This window comes from Schistocerca americana, chromosome 5 (assembly GCF_021461395.2).
Source record: "Schistocerca americana isolate TAMUIC-IGC-003095 chromosome 5, iqSchAmer2.1, whole genome shotgun sequence".
NCBI classification, from domain to species: domain Eukaryota; kingdom Metazoa; phylum Arthropoda; class Insecta; order Orthoptera; family Acrididae; genus Schistocerca; species Schistocerca americana.
In genome coordinates, this window is record NC_060123.1 from 713571117 (window position 1) to 713588355 (window position 17239).

Consider the following 17239-nt stretch of genomic DNA (forward strand, 5'->3'; position numbering starts at 1 on the left):
GAGAGTCGCTTCTGCCTTGGTGCCAATGATGGTCGTATGCGTGTTTGGCGCCGTGCAGGTGAGCGCCACAATCAGGACTGCATACGACCGAGGCACACAGGGCCAGCACCCGGCATCATGGTGTGGGGAGCGATCTCCTACACTGGCCGTACACCACTGGTGATCGTCGAGGGGACACTGAATAGTGCACGGTACATCCAAACCGTCATCGAACCCATCGTTCTACCATTCCTAGACCGGCAAGGGAACTTGCTGTTCCAACAGGACAATGCACGTCCGCATGTATCCCGTGCCACCCAACGTGCTCTAGAAGGTGTAAGTCAACTACCCTGGCCAGCAAGATCCCCGGATCTGTCCCCCATTGAGCATGTTTGGGACTGGATGAAGCGTCGTCTCACGCGGTCTGCACGTCCAGCACGAACGCTGGTCCAACTGAGGCGCCAGGTGGAAATGGCATGGCAAGCCGTTCTACAGGACTACATCCAGCATCTCTACGATCGTCTCCATGGGAGAATAGCAGCCTGCATTGCTGCGAAAGGTGGATATACACTGTACTAGTGCCGACATTGTGCATGCTCTGTTGCCTGTGTCTATGTGCCTGTGGTTCTGTCAGTGTGATCATGTGATGTATCTGACCCCAGGAACGTGTCAATAAAGTTTCCCCTTCCTGGGACAATGAATTCACGGTGTTCTTATTTCAATTTCCAGGAGTGTATAAATCACTATTGAACTGAAAATAGTTCTGTTCTGTTATTAGCTCTGGAAGCCTGCACTGTTTCCTTGATGTATTCAAGTGGAAGTGTTCTGAGTGTTTTAACATTTTGTTGTACAATGTCTATTGTCTCAGTTATTGGTATACTGGAATACATATTCTCTACATCAAATGACAGGAGGGTGGCTGTGCCTGGAACTTGTATGTCTTTTATGTACTGAATGAAATGTGTGCTGTTTCTTATAGGCCTGCCTTCTTGTAATTTGTAGTGTTCTGATAAGATTTTCAACATGTATCTTGCAAGTTGGTAAGTGGAAGTGATTCTATAATTTACAGTAGCGGTGACGGAGAGATCCTCCTTGTGTAACTTTGTCTGGCATCAGAGGGAAGGTGCGCTGGCTATTGTTTGTAGCACTTTTCCTTTTTCATGGTTTCCTATTGAATGTTCAATGTCTTTCAGTGTGTTTCTCAACTTCGTTTGAAATCTGTTGGTTGTATTTGATTTTAGTTTTATAATTTAATTTTTTGTGACGACCTCTTGTGTCTTACTGATGCATTGTTCTTTATCCATGAGAACCACTATGTTTCCTTTATCTGCCTTTGTGATGTTGTTGGGTTCCTGTAGATTCTTTCTCAGTTTTGTCAGTGTTATGGAATCTGTATTGTTTCGGTTTCCCTGTTTTCTTTTATCTGTGTTAACATGTTTTTGTTTTCAGTAGTGACTAGCTCTCTCTTCAGACCAATGTTTACCTCACTTCTTTCATTTCTGTTTTTCTGTGTCAGAATGCTTTCCGATTCAAATATGAGGTTCTCTATGTATTTTTTTCTATTTGTGTGCTGACGTCGTGTTCCAGACCTTTTTCGAGTAGTTTTATTTCTTCTGCATGCAAAACAGTGTCAGTGAGGTTGATCCATCTTGGATACGAGTGGTATTTTTCGTTAGACTGGTTGTAATTTGTGACAGCGTTGGGTGTTTGTTTAGCTCTTAAATTTGCACTCTTTTTTCTGAGTGTTGCTTTTTCATTTTCTCTATCACGATATATGTAAGATTTTCAACCTTGCTAACAAGGTGGGAGAAAACAGCGGTTTTATTCTGAACGCTCCTAAGATTAAGATGTGCTTTATATAGTTCCCAATTTATGGTTTGCTTTTTGGCATAAAGAGACTTGATTTCGTAGTTTAGCCAATTTCTTTGTTTTTGCTTCGTTTTCTTTGCACTGGTAGAACTTTTTTAACCTGTACGTTAGCATATTTAGGTATGATATTATTTGATCTGCAAGTGTTATTAAACTTCATCTGTTGGATTGCTTTATGCAGGTTGACATGTATCCTTTTAAACTTCATGTAGAGGCCACTTGGAAATGCCTTTCAGGGCGTCCACAATATGTTTGTTTGCGTGGCCATCTTCAAATGTTCAAATGTGTGTGAATTCCTAAGGGACTAAACTGCAGAGGTCATCGGTCCCTATACCTACACACTACTTAAACTAACTTATGCTAAGAACAACACACACACACATATGCCCGAGGGAGGACTCGAATTTCCGGCGGGAAAGGCCACGCAGTCTGTGACAGGCCATTTTCCGCAGCAGCTGTTAACATCTGTTACTATAGGTTATCCGTATTGAGACGGTTACAGAATAACCACGGAAGATGCTTTATAAAAAAAAGCGAAACGCGTCTGGTGTAATTCTTTTTAATTAGATTGCAGTCAGCTCAAGACGGATAACCTATAGTGACAGATGTTAATAGCTGTTGCGGGAGATGGCCACGCAAAGAAATGTATTATACTAAAATTATTTTCGATGTACTTTGTTTTTTAATGGAGCGCTACTAGGTTGAGGCAGGGAACTGCGTACATTTCTGGCAAGCTACCAAAACGCATTCTTCCCACGCAAGTGCCCATACTGTGGGTAGAGGGCACTATAGCGCAGATGTGACTCATGGCATTCTCTTTGAGGTCCCGCTTGTGCTTGGCGTCTGTCCTGTGTAGTATCTGTTCAGCTGAACTCATCATTTCCTCCGCGGCTGGTGACCAGAGACTCCAATTCAAAGCAATACGGCTTTTTGATGTACGTACCTGCTTAATACCATTGCTGTACACCACTCCTTCGATTGTCCCAAAATCAGGCCTCACCTGATGACATGGGGAGTCATTAATATTCCGAATCATATTTTTATCGGGTTCAGTTATTTTTCTTTTAATTGGATATTTAATTATTAATGATACTTTTATGTTACGGCACTATATTGGGCAGTGCCACATACAGTACACGATCGCACAGAGAGGTTTCCTCCACTGCTGGAATTATGTTGTGCAGCACATAATTATTTCACGACAAATCGAACTTTGAAGCAGATCTGTGGTATGAAGAGATGCTCACTAACTGAGAAGATATTTTACAAGCCGATGTCTAGATAGGAGACAACGCGGAGAATGGGTGTCAATCAGTAAATACACTCCTGGAAATTGAAATAAGAACACCGTGAATTCATTGTCCCAGGAAGGGGAAACTTTATTGACACATTCCTGGGGTCAGATACATCACATGATCACACTGACAGAACCACAGGCACATAGACACAGGCAACAGAGCATGCACAATGTCGGCACTAGTACAGTGTATATCCACCTTTCGCAGCAATGCAGGCTGCTATTCTCCCTTGGAGACGATCGTAGAGATGCTGGATGTAGTCCTGTGGAACGGCTTGCCATGCCATTTGCACCTGGCGCCTCAGTTGGACCAGCGTTCGTGCTGGACGTGCAGACCACGTGAGACGACGCTTCATCCAGTCCCAAACATGCTCAATGGGGGACAGATCCGGAGATCTTGCTGGCCAGGGTAGTTGACTTACACCTTCTAGAGCACGTTGGGTGGCACGGGATACATGCGGACGTGCGTTGTCCTGTTGGAACAGCAAGTTCCCTTGCCGGTCTAGGAATGGTAGAACGATGGGTTCGATGACGGTTTGGATGTACCGTGCACTATTCAGTGTCCCCTCGACGATCACCAGTGGTGTACGGCCAGTGTAGGAGATCGCTCACCACACCATGATGCCGGGTGTTGGCCCTGTGTGCCTCGGTCGTATGCAGTCCTGATTGTGGCGCTCACCTGCACGGCGCCAAACACGCATACGACCATCATTGGCACCAAGGCAGAAGCGACTCTCATCGCTGAAGACGACACGTCTCCATTCGTCCCTCCATTCACGGCTGTCGCGACACCACTGGAGGCGGGCTGCACGATGTTGGGACGTGAGCGGAAGACGGCCTAACGGTGTGCGGGACCGTAGCCCAGCTTCATGGAGACGGTTGCGAATGGTCCTCGCCGATACCCCAGGAGCAACAGTGTCCCTAATTTGCTGGGAAGTGGCGGTGCGGTCCCCTACGGCACTGCGTAGGATCCTACGGTCTTGGCGTGCATCCGTGCGTCGCTGCGGTCCGGTCCCAGGTCGACGAGCACGTGCACCTTCCGCCGACCACTGGCGTCAACATCGATGTACTGTGGAGACCTCACGCCCCACGTGTTGAGCAATTCGGCGGTACATCCACCCGGCCTCCCGCATGCCCACTATACGCCCTCGCTCAAAGTCCGTCAACTGCACATACGGTTCACGTCCACGCTGTCGCGGCATGCTACCAGTGTTAAAGACTGCGATGGAGCTCCGTATGCCACGGCAAACTGGCTGACACTGACGGCGGCGGTGCACAAATGCTGCGCAGCTAGCGCCATTCGACGGCCAACACCGCGGTTCCTGGTGTGTCCGCTGTGCCGTGCGTGTGATCATTGCTTGTACAGCCCTCTCGCAGTGTCCGGAGCAAGTATGGTGGGTCTGACACACCGGTGTCAATGTGTTCTTTTTTCCATTTCCAGGAGTGTATTTTAAATACAAATCTTAATCAAGTAATCCATGTCTTACATAGGAAATATCCTCGAGTGTCTACCAGTCAGTGGGCTTAATGTTGTAGCATTATTCCTATGCACGTACTTGAAATTTGTTAAGCAAACGGCCGTTGGAAGTCACTCGAGAGCATACGAAGAAGTACGAAACAGTACGATGTCGTTCAGTAGATTCTGTTGGGTGCCCCGTCCATCAGCTGCCGCCTGCACGTTATACGGGTGAGAGCTCTGTGCCGACAATGATTTTAATATTTTTCTCTTTCGAGTTAATTTCTTTAGTTATTATCAGAAGTGTATTTCAATAAGGTTCCTGGTGACTATTTTCAATAAAATCACCGTGATTAAACCATTACTCCGCATTCATATTGAAAACCACACTTCATCAGTTTGCAACAAACTAGCGCTAGAAACGAGGACTGTTCGGAACGTAAAGTCCGATGGGTCGCGAAATGGAAATCACTATGAAAATCTAAAATATTTTATTTGCAACAGTTAGCTACACCTTCCAGTTACTTCTCTACACAGTTGCCGCTCCGAGTTAGACATCTGTCGTAGCGTTCTACCAACTTTCAAATACCCTTGTCACAGAAGGCAACTGCCAGTGCTTTCCGCTAATTCTCTCTACTGGTCTATAGATCGTTGTCTACGCCGAAATGTTGTCTTCACAGCTAGAGCTTCATGTGAGCAGAGATGACACTTAGAGAGAGTCAATTAGGGGCTGTATTGTGGGAGATCAAACTGTCCCATCGAAAACTCTGCAGGAGCTTCTTCAAGGCCCCTGCAGAGTGTAGCAGAGATTTGTCACAGAGAAGGAAAAGCGTGGCAGCTACGTTATGTGGGCTGCCTGACATCAGGCAAAACCTCTCACTGGACCCCAGCACTTGGCGGAGACACTGTTGTTTTACGTATCTTTACGTGCTCACTGTGCGCTCAGAACTAATGTGCCGCGATCGACAGATACATTACAGACACTGGCCAACAAGTACGTGCAACGGTTCATCGGATTTTAACTGTGGTTTCCATTTCACACGTGATCAGATCTTACTTTCCGCACAGCCTTCATAACAAGTACATCATCAGAAGAACTGCATCATGGAACATGTAGGAGATTAATTAAATGGCTCAACATTTTTTTTTGCAACTGACCATTAAGTTTTTGCTGCAGAGCACCCACGTAAATAAATTGGAATTACTTACTACTAGTATAGATGACAACGCCAGATTAGTAAAACAATCATAAATTTGGCGATCTAAATCGAAGGAAAAAAGAAAATGAAATAGCTTACCGAGATTACACTAGTTATATAGTCTGTCGCTTGTTAACGCATATCTCTGTTTCGCTTCGATTGAAATGGAGTAAGGTTCTTTATACACCGTTAAGTCTGTAGTTGCTCAAAAAATTTGTATCGATGTTAGTAAATGGTATTTCTTACCGACATTCCTAAGCGACTCGGGTGCAAGGGCGCATCGGTTGATAGCTCCTAAATATGTGATCTGCTTCTTCATCATTGCCACAGTGATAAAGTGGAAGTTGTGCTATGCTTATGCGTTTGTAGGACTCGTAGACAGTGACAGTCGTTGAATTCTACCGCTCTGTGGCAACTTCAAGTTTCCATCTACACAAGAGTTCATGGTCTGGCTGACAGCACTGGTGTTATTTACACGTAGTTGTCTGAGAAAAGTTTCATTCGCTGTTCCTCTCAGTCCGAATCATCTTACTTTAAATCTATGATAGGTCGTCCACTGGTATGAGTGTATAATTGCCTATACCTGAGATCACCGCTTCCTGGGCGAGAGAATCACCCATCTCGTTTCCCACTAAGTTGTTGTGCGCTTAAATCCATTATGTCGATTCACTGACGCCATTGCTCTATACTCAGGTTACGTGGGATCTAACCTCTTCGGCTGTAGGGTGGTCTTTATGCCCACGATGAATATGTTGAAGGAGGTTGAGCGCAGATTTAGAGACCGAGAAAGGTGACAGCGTTTTCTAGTGGTACCTGGTGGCAGTAATCAAGGGCTTCCAAGACCCCTGTAAGCTGTGCCGTCATTGGCGTAATTGTTTTGGCAGTTTGTGCTTAAATGCTACTTGCAAGTGAGAATTCCGGAAGGCGCTTCCCGTTCCCTCGTGGATCTTTGAGGAGTACTCATAAAATATCATAACCTGTGGGCATTTGGAACGGAGCTCGCCCAGGGCATTGATTGGAATGGTCCATATAACTGGCTCGTCACGCCTCACGCCGGGTTCAGCGATACTACAGAAGTTAAGTCTTTTCAAACTTGAGACGGCTAATCGATATCTTGTGCTTCCTCCATATATTGCCCCACTAGTGGCGACAGCTTCCGGCACAACCAATAATTAGACGTGTAAGGGATTACAGAAGGTTTATGGATACAGGGTGAAGAGACATCTGAAAATTTAGCCCCCTTCATTAGGAATGTTAGCCGGTCGCGGTGACCGAGCGGTTCTAGGCGCTTCAATCCGGAATCACGCGACTGGTACGGTCGCAGGTCCGAATCCTGCCTCGGGCATGGATGTGTGTGATGTCCTTAGGTCAGTTAGGTTTAATTAGTTCTAAGTTTAGGGGACTGATGACCTCAGAAGTTAAGTCCCATAGTGCTCAGAGCCATTTGGACCATTTGAATTTAGGAATCTTATGTTTACAATTGAACATTTTGCACCCTACCTTTTAAAGTCGTGCGTTACTTTCCACAAATAATGCATTTCTAGGGGTTCACTTCATGTCACTAAGACATATTCTAATCGCCAAGTATTGCGCCTTGTTGTGTTTCTCTGGTAAGATGTCAGTCGCCTATCCTCAGTATATACTTCCGCAGTTCAGACGATTAACCGTTCTCGGCCACGATACACGTTAATGCAGGTGCAGGGGCCCGCACCCTACGTTACTCCTGCCACTTCTCGTAGTACTTTGATATTTCTCTCATATTTTGTTACAACCGAGTGGTTGTGATTAAAGCGCAGCTACTCACAGAGGTCCACAGTGGACTGTAATTAGCGTACGGCAGCGAAACTTTGTAGATATGCTGACGTGTTAATGCGGAACCGATTTACGCTGTAAAAAAAAAGCCATTAACTTCAGTTGTGGCCACCAGGTGAAAATCTGGCTCTGTACGCTGTTTGTATGGGTGTATGACATCCACGCTGATTTGACATGTCATAATGTGAGTGAACATTATTTCTATCGACAAGAGAGAGCGTGCCCTGATAGTGAAACTGTTTTACGTGAACGGCAATATTACATTGCTGCACTGAAAGATTATAGCCGACTGAAATTTATGAGTAGAGGTTCGATGTCTTAAAAGGTTTAGAGGAGATGATTATGAAATTCGAAAACTCTGGTGAGCTGAGTGTGTCACCTGGAAGAGGAAGTCGTCATGTCCCAGTGGAATTTACTGATAAGGTTGCTGTTGCTGCAACTGTCCACGCAACATGTCCCACAGTTAGTGCTAGTGTTCTTGCTGTCTCCTGAGAATTGTCCATCCCATGCTCAACAACACTGAAAGTGGTGTGGTCTATTTTACAGCGGTATCCTACCAGATCCAGACGGTGCAACAACTGAGACTTCATGTTGCGCAGCAATGTTTTGAATGAGGTTACAGAATTCGATCAGATCAGCTATTTAATTGCTCGGTATTTCTAGCTCAGGATATGTTTATATTTGACATATCCTGGCAGATCACGACTCTTTCTCTCCCTGCACTGTGCTGGAATTGCCGCCGGAATCGCCTAGCCCTGATAAATCGTTCAGGCATCATCCTGATCCAATACAAGAGGAAATCGAGAAAAAAGTAAATATAGATGCAATTAATTGAAAATAATTCGTGGAGTGGCGCATCAGATCTCAATCTAACGTCTCAGATGATAAAGGTTCTTCGAAACATTCCATGTGCAATTCTGAAACAATCACCACTCATATACCTACCTGACTGAAATAGTAAGTAAGCTTTCCAACAAAATGAGCTCCCAACACTATAACATTATAATGACCCAACAGATCTTTTTGAGCGAAGCTCATAAATAATTATAGATATTATCAACACACCACAGACTAGTGTACCGTACGAACTACTGTTAATTAAAATGACGCTTCACAGTCATACTGTAACTTGTAATATTGACATCTCTTAACTCGTTACTCAGGTAAAAACAAAGCTGCACTTGGCATCAAATTATTTCAGTTAATTATTCCCAATTCTTAATTACAGCACTTACACAGTCCTAAATGTATGAAAAGGTTCTACATTTAATTTTTTTTACAAAGCAGTTGGCGTTTCAGGCCAAAGATATATTTGTTACTATGGAAATAAACTGACGTTAACTTTTTTTTAAGACTTTTCATTCATTTATTTATATTATATTGCTGATTTGAGTGTGCTTGCTCTACTTTTTATAAGTCAGATTGTTTTTGTTGGCAGGAGAGCCAACACCGTGTTACTAGAGGAAGCCGAAAGGCACGCGTTTTAGCTCACGCAGGCTGGCGTGAGGTCTGGAACAGGACAAGCAAATTAGAATTTATAGAAACGGACGTAGCTGGTGGAATACTTAACTTTAATCCGTTAATGAAGAACGTCGGTCTTGACGGTACATGATGCACAATATCAATAGTAACTGATAATGGCGCCTTGCTAGGTCGTAGTAAATGGCGTAGCTGAAGGCTATGCTAAACTATCGTCTCGGCAAATGAGAGCGTATTTTGTCAGTGAACTATCGCCAGCAAAGTCGGTTGCACAACTGGGGCGGGTGCTACGAAGTCTCTCTAGACCTGCCGTGTGGCGGCGCTCGGTCTGCAATCACTGATAGTGGCGACACGCGTGTCCGACGTATACTAACGGACCGCGGCCGATTTAAAGGCTACCACCTAGCAAGTGTGGTGTCTGGCGGTGACACCACACAGATCGCTAAACTTCCAACCCTCATTTTTTTTGTACTTCCCTTTTCAAAGTTCAAATATCGATAATTCTGTTTCACTTTACTTAGAATTGTGGATAAAATGATAATGTAGGGACTTGGTTATAATTTTAACGAATCGGAGTTTATTTTGGCTCATTAAAATGAATCAGACCTTAACACAGGCAAAGGTTGATGTGAGAGAGTGACCAAAACGTATTCCCCATACTGAACGAGACAGAAACTGAAAATGAAAGAAAAAAAGCCCAACATAAAACCTATCCGTGACCGACACTTTCAACTCAGCTTAAATATTACATTTTCAAAAACTCAACCACTTTAGATGTTGGCTTGTCACATACCTTCTACAAACCTTATTGAATGTCACTAATCAAATGCTATTAGAATAATGGTAGCAGGTGGATTTTCCGTTTTCAAACGGTTCAGCTAGGGCAAGGTTGGTTGGCTGATTAGTTGGTTTGTGGATTAAAGGGACTAAATTGCGTGGTTATCGGTCCCTTTTTCCTTACACAGTTCCCAAAATAAAACCATGACCCAAAAGTATCCCATCGTCTGATATTCAGAGACGGAACAAAATTCGTAAGACGAACAGTGTAACCACACTGCAGGAGATAATGAAAGAAGCAAACCAAAATTGTAAACACTAACTAAAGAGAAAAAAGCGGTAGCAGGCGTAAAAACAATATACCTCATGTCCTAGACTGGCTGATCGCCGGAATAAAAAGGCATGAGCCAGCCACTCTGCCACACACAAAATCTACTGCCCAAAAACACAAGGCAAGAAAAACACAGATTATGAAAAGATGAACACAAAGTCGAACAGACAGCACCAGAGGGAGCGAGAAAGAGTTGAGATTGAGTGATAAAATCGCCCCTCTCTAATAAAACTTAAAATTATGTCAACCATCGAGGCATTGTCACCTAACGCCGTAGGTAGTGCATCGGGAAGGTTAAAAGACCGCCTCAGGGCTGCTTGATTGTCCACAAGATGTGGACTACTGTCAGTCGAGAGCCACTGCGACATTGGGATAGGTCCTCACGATGGAGGACGTGACTGTGGGTCAGCCAAATATGGGCGATGCCGAGCCGGTAAAGGGCAATGGGATCTCTGCGAGACGCTCACATGGATCACATCCAGACATTCGTTGTCTCCTTTATAGCACGTAATTTATTTGCTATACTTAAGATGTGCCGACCTGTGTCGCCGAACGGTTCTAGGCGCTTCAGTCTGGAACGGCGCGACAGCTATCGTCGCAGGTTCGAATCCTGCCTTGAGCATGGATGTGTGTGATGTCCTTAGGTTAGTTAGGTTTAAGTAGGTCTAAGTTCTAGGGGACTGATGACCTCAGATGTTAAGTCCGATAGTGCTCAGGGCCATGTGAACCATTTTGGACTTAAGGTGTGCCATTCGATATTCCACATCCCGAAATAAGACCAATCAGAGATTAGTCTCCGGTGCGCCGAGCTCGAGTGTCAGTTTATTAGCAGACTGTTTGGTGAGCCTATCAGTTCATTTCCTACGATTCTGATATGTCCTGGGGTCTAGATGAAGGTCACTTCACGTCCAAAGTTTGTGAGGGCATAAACAGGCTCCTGGATAGTCATTACCAAATCATGGCGGGAGAAGCACTGATCGAGAACTTGTACGCTGCTTAAGGGGTCGCTACAAATGAGGAAGGACTCCCCAGCAGAGGAACAGATATGCTCAAGAGTGCAAGAGACGGCTACCACCTCCGCAGTGAAAACACTGCAGCCATCTGGCAAGGAGAGCGGTTCAGTATCTCCTGCATGAGAAAAAGTGAACCAAAAGTAACCATCAACCATCGAGCCATAATGTAAATTACCTTTGAACCCTTGACGCATCAAGAATAGAGAGAAACTGATGGGAGAGGGTCGCAGGATGAACTAAGTCTTTTGGGACTTGGGATAGATCCAGACGAAGCTGTGGCCGAGGTAGACTCCATGGAGGTGTACGTGAGTGGATCCATAGGAAAGGCATAGGACATGATCAGCAATAGCAATCCCCAATCTAGGCCGCTGCTGCGAGAGATGGATCGCCGTGTTAGAGAAAATGAGACAGTAATTCAGATGCTGAGGCAAGCCCCAAATATGTGCATTATAACTGGCAAGCAGTTGTCCCTTGATATGAAATAGAGGAGCCACAGCTTCCACAAGTAGACTGTTTACTGGGCTCGTTTAGAAAGCCCCTGACACAAGTCGAACACCACAATGGTGTATAGGGTCCAGCATCCACAATGCTCATGGCGATGCTGAACTGTATGCCATGTACCCTTAGTCAAGACGGGAGCGTACAAGGGCTTTGTACAACTGCAACAGTGTAGGGAGATCTGCACCCCAGTCGATGTGAATCAGGCATTGAAAGATGTTAAGATGCTGCCAGCTCTTTTGCTTAAGCTGATGAAGGTAGGTAAGCAAAGTAAAGTGGGAGTCGAAAACCACTCCTAAAAAGCGATAAGAGTCCACTACATTAAGGAGATGGTCATCACCATTAAGTGCAAGTGAACTGTATGACATCCACAGAATTTCATGAGACAAGTCTTGGTGGATGGAAACTGAAAGCCATGGGTGATGGCCCAGCAATGCGCCTTTTGTAGGGCTCCCTGCAGTCGACATTCAGCCACACCAGTAGTAGATCAGCTAAAGGAAATGCAAAAGTCGCCAACATATAAGAAGGGTCATACTGAGGACCCTGCAGTTGCTGCAAGACAATTAATGGTCACTAAAAAGAGCAGGATGCTCAGTACATAGCTCTGTAGGACCTGATTCTCTTGGATATGAGGGGAACTGTGTGAAGTACCAACTCGAACTCTGAATGTGTGGAGCCACAAGAAGTTCTGTAGAAAAATCTCAAGCTGGCCTCAGAGATCCCACACGTGTAATGTAGTGAGGATGTGGTGAACCCATGTGGTGTCATAGGCTTTCGTCAGGTCAAAAAAGACGGCAATAAGATGATGACGACGAGAAAAGGGCATTCGGATGGCAGACGGCAGTTATACCAAGCTGTTAGTGGTAGAGCAACCTTGGCGAAAACCACCCTGGGATATAACTAGAAGTACATGAGACTCAAGAAGCCAACACAACCGCCAGCTCACCATATGTCCGAGCAGTTAGCACAGAACGTTGGTGAGGCTAATAGGATGATAGTTGTCCACTTCGAGCGTGGTCTTGCCAGGTTTTATCACTGGAAGAGTGACACATTCCCGTCACTGCGTCGGGAATTTGCCTACACTCCAGATGTTGTTGAAGATGGCAGGGATGTGGCGCTGGTAATCCACTGATAGATGCTTAAGCATTTGAGGATGGATGTGGTCGTACCCAGGGTACATGTAAGGTCAGTGTGCAATGGCACTGAGGAACTCTCGCTGAACACAGCGTTATGTGGCTCAGGGTGGTGCGTAGTAAATGATATGTGTTGTTCTCCACCCACTGCTTTAGGATACAAAAGGCAGGGTGACAATAGTCAGATTCAGAGGATTGATCATAATGCTCAGCAAAATGCTCTGTGATTGCATCTGGGTCAGTACAGATAATTCCATTTATGGAAATACCAGGTATACTTGCACAGGTCTGATATCCATAAGGAGCATAACCTTAGTCCAAACCTGGGAAGGAGAGGTTCATGTTCCAAAGGTGGAGATGTTATTATTCCCACCACTTCTGCTCCCATCGTTCTATTAATTGATGGACCTGGGCAGAGAGCTGTTTGAACTCAGTTATGTGTCCCAGGGATAGGTGCTGTTTATGACACTGGTGGGCCTGTCTATGAACTCAAATGGCCATTATAATTTCTGGCGACCACTGGGGCTCTGTCTACCGCTGGGGGCAACCAGTGGAACAAGTAATTTCCTATTCAACAGCAGAAACAATGGTATTAGTAAAATGTCCTGGATCACTTCATCGATGTTGCCATGTGATGGAGTTATAATGGTGGTTAGAGAGATGTAAGCATCCCCATCAGCCTTGGTAAGAGCCCATCTGGGCAAGCATCCTGATTAGTGACGCTGGGGGAGAGACAGGAAGAGTGGAATGTGGTCACTGCTACACAAGTCATCATGACTCTCCAGATGATAGATGGTAGAAGGTGGGAACTGCAAATTTAGAGATTAGTGGCTGAGTATGTACCACGTACCAAACTGAAATGAGGCATCTGTATTTAGGAGGCAAGGGTCGAGTTAGTAGATTCTCGACATCTTTACCACGGCCAGCAATCCTGTTTCCACCCCACAGAGGGTTATGGACATTAAAATCATTCAAAAGTAGCGATGGTGGTGGGAGTTGAGAAATTAATGTAGTCAATACATGCTGTGGTACTTGACCATCTGTAGGTAGGTAGATGTTGCAGGGGGTAATTTCCGGCATTGTGCTCACCCTAACAGCCACTGCTTCTAAAGGTGTTTGAAAGGGTGCAGGTTCGCTACATACTGAGTTAAGGACATACATACATACCTCACGTGGATACCCTGTTATTACGATTTCTGTCAAACCCTATGTAGCCCCAAAGGACGGGATCTGCATTGGTGGAAACCAGGTTTCCTGAATGGCAACACAGAAAGCAAATGTAACGCTTAAGAGTTGCCACAGCTCAGCTATGTGGTGGAAAAAGCTGCCGCAATTCCACTGGAGGATTGCTCTTTCTGTAATCTGTGAAGGCATGAAGGGACCAAGGAGGCATTTTACGCTTCAGGGTGACCTGCTGCCACTAGTTGAGTACTTCTAACCATTTCCATAGCAGCTAAGGCGTCGGCGAAACCAAGATTCCCAGGGGAGGCTACAGTCTCCACCTCGTTCTCAGACACTGAACAGGTAGGGAGAGGTAGTGTGGGGGCGACTGAATTCTCACTGAGCCGTGGTAAAAGATTGCTGTTTTGAAGAGCGCGCCGCAGCGCGTTGTGTGAAGCAATCGCCCTCCGTTTCTGGCGGTGGCGCCGCTGTGGTTATCGCAGCTTTTGGTGTCTCCCTCTGGTGGGAAAGCGGAAAGGTTGCCTGTTTACATGCATTTAAGGGGCGCTATCAGCTCGGCAGTGTGGTCAGTCTCCGGTGCGCCGAGCTCGAGTGTCAGTCTCACATCACCAGTTGCTGGTCTGTCTCTCGTTTGTATTTATGCGGCAGTTAGTGTCTGTCTGTCGTCGGAGTGCTAGTATGTCTGTCCTTTGGATCAACTTTAAAGCCAGAAAATGAGAGTCTTCCCACTCCACCAGTAGCAAAACTCAGCTGTTGGTCACCCGGTCGGGGCTGAGGTCCTGCATCTGAGTCTGCGCGTCAGGCCGCCAGTCTGCTTGAGTTGTTCGGACAACGGTCATTGGCGGTTGGATCGGTCAGTTGGTCGGTCGCGCACTGAGACATGAGATGACTTGTCCGCCTTGAGCGTCGGCGCATGTTAGGTCCCCACGTGAGTCCAGTGGGCCGCGCCGTATAGAAAGGGGTAGTGGTTTCACGGTTCACACGAGAGCGACAGCAGCGAAACCACGACATCGGGCTGGCCGGGGCGAGCTGCGACGCCGTGAGACGGGAGATCGGCTCGCCTTCCTGCGTCCGTTGAAGCGGCTGGCAGCGGACGGTTCAGGAGAGCGTTGCGGATGCTGTGACAGGTCTTTGCCAGAAAGCGCAGTTTATTAGAAGTTAGGTGGTTGGTGATATGTTGTTTCATTTACTTGTTAAATTCTACTTGTTTTCTTGGTGCGGTCGTCCCATCATTCATCTCCGTTTGCCCACCCACGGGAAGGTGGTTATTTGTGAATTGAGTGGTCCATTTTTCCCTTGTGGAATTGGGGAGGTTTAGAGCAGTCTGCGGTTCGGGTTGTTTAGTAAACCCTCCCCCCCCCCCCCCCCCCCCCCCGTCAATCTGCTGTACGTTAATAGCTGCCTCTGTCATGTTTGTCGCATTCGGTGTTACCGAATTTATAGAACTTAGGTAAAGGGCGAATTCCTGAAATGTTTTATCTTGCCTATCATCTTGCGGGGCGGTATATGTGTAATGTAGAGCATGTTGTACACTTTATGTAAGTCTGAATTTCATAGGTTTTATTTAAATAGTCATTTTTATAAAGTTTCCACCCTTTCATCGTAAGAGCCCTTTTAAAAACAAATTGCACTTTCTGTGGCAAATAATTTCTTAGTGTGAGTGTTTGTACCACTTCCAACTCCCCCTACGGGGTGCATAGTTAATGGGTTTGTGTGAGTTGTTAAAATTTTTAGTTTAAAATAATCCGGTGTGTTGCAGATTTCCACCAGTGTAGTTGTTCAGAGGTCGTTGTGAGCGGCCGTGACTATGGCCGTGTTGAAAGGGGGCGGAAGCTTCTCAGCTCGAAGGTTCCTACTGTTAAAAAAAAAAAAAAAATCGGTATTCTATCTCTGAATAATTGTAACTTGATATTGAGAGGGTGCTTTCTGACTACAATTTTAAATCTGTTTTTGAAAAGGCTTTTAGGAATAAAATTCACATATGTTAAAGGTAATTTTATTTTCCATTAGTTACTTCCTGGCAGCTACATCCACACTCACCTAGTGTGATTAAATGTGTTAATGTTCTTGGTGAATCGCTAGTAAATAAAGTAAATTCTTTAAGAAAAGGTTTTGAAAGTAAAATTACGATTCACTCACGTAACTTAAGTCTTCTTCTTGGATTATTTGTCTTCTCACTATTCTTTAGGGGCTTGCTGGGAGCGCTTGTCTGGAGTAGCTTCAGGTACAGGTGAAGACCATGAAGCCCTTTGACCAGCAGCTTGTGGCTCCTTCACCCACTGGCTGGTATCCAGTTTTGAATGTCGGGAGACCTTCGAAGGTAGAGTCCCAAGGGACTCCTTCCGTGTGAGATGAGTTGAAGGAAGCTGTTGCTTCTTCAGCTGGAGGTAGGGGGGGGGGGGACCGGTTTCCCTGGTGTCTGGATGGGGGTGAGGTGGTTTCTTTGGGAACAACAGAAGAAGATCTGTCCCCAAACACCATGGTTGGGGGGGGGGGGGGCAGATATAGTCGAGCAGCCTTGAGGGCCCACTGTAGGAGGCTTAGCTGAGAAGACTACCAACGCCTGTTAGGGCGACAGTGTTATAGCTGCAGTATAAGATTATGGAGTATTTGGATGCAGTGGACGTCCACAGTTTCTACATGTGCCACTGGAACTGCCCTGGGAAGGCATGTGCCTGAATTTCCAGCACTTAAAGCACCGCTTAGGGGGAAGGACATACGGTTTTACATCGTATTGGTATACCATCACCTTGACCTTTGTAGGTAACGAGTCACCCTCAAAGGACAAGATGAAGGCACTGGTAGCAACCCTATCATCTTTCGGTCCCCTATAGGTGCGCCAGATGAAATGAACATCCTTCGTTCTAAGTTGGTACATAGCTCGTCATCGGACTACAAAAGGAGGCCTCGATGGAAAATAATCCCTGGAACCATGTTTAGGCTTTTCTGGGGGATGACTGAAATGGGAATATCACCCAAATTGTCACAGGCGAGCAACGACCTCGACTGGGCGGGGATGCTGTCTGAAACAGGAGGGCCCACTGCGCATATTGGACAGCGTCAACACTTCCACTAATTTATCCTCTACGTTGTCTACGAAAATCAGAGGCTTTGTAGGCAGAAAGAAGGCCCCATCAGTTCTGCTGCATACCAAATACCGAGGCGAATGTGACTCCCTTTTTGCTGCTGCCCTATGTTCCTTCCATTGCGTAGC